The 5,191-nt window shown below is 43.7% G+C and overlaps 1 pseudogene; it reads left to right on the top strand.

The window, feature by feature from the left end:
- The first annotated feature begins 421 nt into the window (after nt 1-421).
- LOC126100392 (5S ribosomal RNA) lies at nt 422-538 on the top strand (annotated as a pseudogene).
- Nucleotides 539-5,191: the final 4,653 nt, after the last annotated feature.

The raw sequence follows: 5,191 nt of genomic DNA, 5'->3' as shown, positions 1-5,191 counted from the left end.
TCCTCAGTTGTAATGAGAAGCCAGACGACTGCGTCAATGCCGTTTTGGAACAATGCGAAGGCAGGTAAGAGCAGCACTTCAATGTTCAGTGCACTTTCTCCACGCGTTTCTCGCTTACTTACAAATTCGGACACCTGCCGACTTATTTTCCTATTCCAGCCTGCTTGCTTCGTCGCAAACAGCAGGCTTGCCATCCAAAATTGTACTATCTAAACATCAAAGTTTTAGATTGTAGCTATAACTTGGATTGTTATCAAGTGTAACCAGTGTGAGTATTTTTATTGCGGAAAGAATCAATACAGCAGTGTTCGCAGGATTAGCGCGCTATGGTCGTTCCATCGTGCTCTCTCTAGTGTAAACACTTGTTCACGACTGCAAAGCCACAGCATTTAAAAAAAAAATCTGTTCATGTAGATTTTGAGGCAACGGCCTTTCCGCAGTGGATACACCGGTTCCCGTGAGATCACCGAAGTTAAGCGCTGTTGGACATGACCGGCACTTGTATGGGTGACCATCCAGCCGCCATGCGCTGTTGCCAGTTTTCGGGGTGGACTCAGCCTCGTGATGCAATTGAAGAGCTACTCGACCGAATAGTAGCGGCTTCGGTCAAGAATACCACCGTAACGACCGGGAGAGCGGTGTGTTGACCCCACGCCCCTCCTATCCGCATCCTCATCTGAGGATGTCACGGCGGTTGGTCCCGGTAGGCCACTCGTGGCCTGAAGACGGAGTGCTTTATGAGGATTTTGTACGATCTGTAGTCGAGCAGCCGGTCGGGGTGGCCGAGCGGTTCTAGGCGCTATGGTCGCAGGTTCGAATCCTGCCTCGGACATGGATGTGTGTGATGTCCTTAGGTTAGTTAGGTTTAAGTAGTTTTAAGTTCTAGGGGACTGATGACCTCAGAAGTTAAGTCCCATAGTGCTCAGAGGCATTTCAACCATTTTTTTGTAGTCGAGCAGGCATGTTACTCTCGCTTTTAAGTTTCCAGCTTGATTCAAAATTATTCCCTAGCTTGTCCTAGCGTTGACAAGTGCATCCCTTTTGCATTCCTTTTCCGCCCTGTCCCCTCTTATTTCTGCTATCTTTATCATCATTTTTATTATATCTCCATGGGAGAAGAACGAATAAGTTCATTCTGGATAATGCAATGATTACTGAGAGCTCTAATCATCCTTGGTGTACACTAAAGTGTTCGCAAATCGCTTCTTAACCCCGGCAACTCACAGCATTATCCCATCTACAGCATACTCCGCAAGCCACCTAACGGTTTGTGGCGAAGGGTACTTCTGGTACCATTAACTGATTCCCCACTACCACGTACCACCCGCCAGCTGCGCGTAGGAGGAATAATTGTCCGTAGGACTCTGCATTAGCTCAAATTTCTCAGATTTTCTCGTTGTTGTCCTTTCGCGAGTTATAGGTGGGAGGAAGTAATATGTGTCCGACTCTTCCTGGAGAACGTTCCCTCGAAATTTCAATAGTAAACCTTTCCGTGACGCAAAACGCCTCTCTTGCAAGGTCTGCCACTGGTGTTCGTTGAACATCCCTGTTACGCTCTCGCGCCGACTAACGATCCCGTGACGAAACGTGCCCCTCTTTATTGGGTCTTTTCTCTCTCCCATGTATCAGTCGTACAGGATCTCATATTGATAAACAATATTCAAGAATGGCCCGAACAACCGCCTTATATGCCACTTCCTCAGTGGATGAGTTATATTTCCTTGCGTTTCTGCCTATAAATCTCATTGTGACCTTTGCTTTTCTTATTTGTTTCATTCAACTTAATGTCGCTCCCAGTAGTTACTCCTACACTGTTTCCAGCAGTTTGTCGTCAATAGTGTAGCTGTACAGTATGCATTTTTTTTTTTTTTTTTGCTATGCATGCGCAATATGCTACATTTATTCACGCTCAAGGTCAAATACCAGAATCTGTACCATTCATCAATACTCTGCTGGTCGTTCTGCAAATCGATACCGTCTTATTGCGTTGCTACTTCCTTGTAGACAATCGCATCATCTGCGAACAGTCTTAAAGAATTTCCGACGCTTTCTGCTATATCATTTATTTACAAAAAAAATGGTTCAAATGGTTCTGAGCACTATGGGACTCAACTGCTGAGGTCATTAGTCCCCTAGAACTTAGAACTAGTTAAACCTAACTAACCTAAGGACATCACACACATCCATGCCCGAGGCAGGATTCGAACCTGCGACCGTAGCGGTCTCGCGGTTCCAGACTGCAGCGCCTAGAACCGCACGGCCACTTCGGCCGGCTATTTATTTACATTCCAAAAAGGAACTGTCCTATCACACTTCATTGGTGTACTCCGTAAATTACCTTTACATCAGTAGATTTTGCTCCGTTAAGGGCGACGTGTCGAATTCTCTCGGCAACTAAGTCTTTAATTCACTTGCAAACGCTCATTTTTTTTTTAAACCGGCAGCGCGGAACGGTGTCAAATGCCTTCCTTAAGTCGAGGACACGGCATCAACCTTATCCCCTTTGTCTCCAGCACTAGCGATCTCATGGAGGAACAGAGCGAGCTGACTTTCGCAGGATGTCTCTTTGCGGAGCCCAAGTTGATTTTTATGGAGAAGATTTACGTTCTCCAAAAATACCATAAGATATGTTCCATAATTCTACAACAATATGAGGTTAATGATAGGCGTATGATTATGTGCATCTGTCCTATGGCCCTTCTTGAAAATGAAAATGAGTTCTCCTTTCTTTTCCACTCGCTACATACCCTTCCTTTCAGGCCTACGAAGAACGACTGGCCTACGTCTGCGTCATTTCTTTCCGATCTTCAGGGTGTGTTTTTGATGTACTGTTCAACACATCCTATTAGTTGGCTTTGATTATAGTCATTCTTTCCATATGTTACAATTTTCCAAAAACTTGCTCTGTCAGTCATACACAGTGACAAGCGATTACATAATATATTACGAGTAATTCGATTAACTATACGAAAAAAATAACTGTATGGTTCAGATTACACGAGTATCTGTTACAAGATTTCCTGGCAGATTAAAACTGTATGCCAGACGTTCCTTAGAACCTCAGACACCTGCCTTTCGCAGGTGATTGAGCTATCCAACCCTTACCTAGTGACCTTAGTAGCAGGGCAAAGTGGGTGTCACCCCACTTTGTTAGTACAGGTTGCATACATCCAGAGGCAAATTTGACTGATATATGGCCTACTCCCCTCCCCTTAACCTATTGTTCTGTTAATTGAGTTATGACCCCCGGGTGATAATCTGTCCTTCCGAGAAAATTTCTCTCACCCTCCATCTCCCTCCATCCCTCTGGAAACCTCCAGCCCCTCTACCCCTCAATGATACAAGCACACTTTCAGGCCTGAGTTATTTGAATAACACCCTCCCACTCTATCAATATGATAGATCACAGCGAATCTGTCACACATCCCTTACAATGTATAATACTTCGCCAATAACTGAATGCTGGTGACACCAAACAATATTGAGCTAAAATCCGTGATCGATGGACATTCTCCATTTGTTTTTCTTGTGAGTGGTACCAGTTTGTCTTGGGAAGAGAGACGTAATCGTCTTATAAGCGACTAGCTAATAAAAACACGATCGCAACTACCATGTTACTGTCATGCTGCATAAAAAGTGGTCTTGGTTCCACAGGCATACACAAGTGTCACTAACATTATCCATGTTCAAAACTATACATAATTTATAGATCAAAGTATGGTATATGCTTCTGAATGAAGTGGTCTTCCACAGAAATACCGAAACATTGAATATAGACGATGATCGCATGATGTCTTTCAACAGACCGAAAGTACAGGTACATGTCGGCATTGGCGTAAGCTCGTAATAAAATCACCCTTCTCACCGAATGTAGAAAGTGATTCGGATAAGGTACATGGTATGAAGTGAATTTTTGTAACTCGCTCATGCCACTGCTATATATTCCCCACTCGTACAGACAGTATTTGTAATGCATACTACATAGGTAGTGTAACCGAGGTTCTGCGATCTATCTACAGGGCTATAGGCGACGGAGGATGATGGTAGACTGAGAATGATCACATACAGTAGATGGCGTGTTATGTGAGGAATCACTTAAAAAATGAAACGTTTGCTTGATGTCATAAGAAATGTACAAAATCCTATGACCAATACACTGGCTTTTCAGATCTGTAGTGTTATACTTTCTGACACAAATGCTGTCAGCAATTTGGAATCTAGTCCCTCCATTCAGCCACATACTTAGGTTGGATTCTCTGGACATCTCTTTTAATAATTACAGAGACTCATGAATCATATTTGTGGCACTCTCATATCTCTAAACGACTCACTTTTTTCAAACCTATCTGCTAAGGACCTAAACAGCAAAATTCCAGCATTGTTTGAGACAGTCTCTCTACATCTTGGAGCTCTTCCTCAGTCTCTGGCCCACCCTCCCTGTGGCTTTGTCCTGGTTACCATTCCAATTTAAGTAGGAACTGAGTGGAAGTTAGAGAGGGCTCTATCTACCATTTTCTGAATCCTGGGGAGAAGGAGGGTGAGCTGTGTTAACGCTGTAGGAGTGTGTCCTGACCATTTGGTGGAAATGGGAACATGCTGTCATATCATCACCAACTGTTTACCATGAGTGAAGGCCAGTGCCAAATGAAGCTTTCTCCTGGAACATGAGGTACTAAAAGAGACATTAAGAGCAGTTCCAGTGGTCTTTCTTATCGGGACAATGAGGAATACTCTACATCATATGGGATATCTAAGAAGGACAAGGATTTTGTACTGCACTGTAGTATGTTTCCAAACTGCATTGAGGTACTGTGGTCCCAAGGAGAACTGTGTCCCGCAGGGTGCATTCATGTCTGTCACCCAAACATTCTCTCTACCCACGTTATTTTGTACCATCAAACAGAGAAAAAGTATGAACTACACACATCAAAAAAATTTTGCATCACTTCGGTTCTGAGAGTTCTGTGTTCTGTAAAGAAAATTGGAATAGAGATCAACATATGCATAATTTCCGCCGATTTTATTACTCATGGAAACACACATTGCATGCTGTACCACCATACAGCGAGACCTTCACAGGTGATGGACCAGCTTGCTGTACACACCAGTACCTCTAATACCCAGTAGCACGTCCTCTTGCATCGATGCATGCCTCTATTCGTCATGGCATACTATTCACAAGTTCATCAAG

Source organism: Schistocerca cancellata, chromosome 1 (genome assembly GCF_023864275.1).
Source record: "Schistocerca cancellata isolate TAMUIC-IGC-003103 chromosome 1, iqSchCanc2.1, whole genome shotgun sequence".
Classification (NCBI taxonomy): domain Eukaryota; kingdom Metazoa; phylum Arthropoda; class Insecta; order Orthoptera; family Acrididae; genus Schistocerca; species Schistocerca cancellata.
The sequence above is the reverse complement of the archived record's forward strand: the minus strand, read 5'-3'. Positions and strand labels throughout refer to the sequence as shown.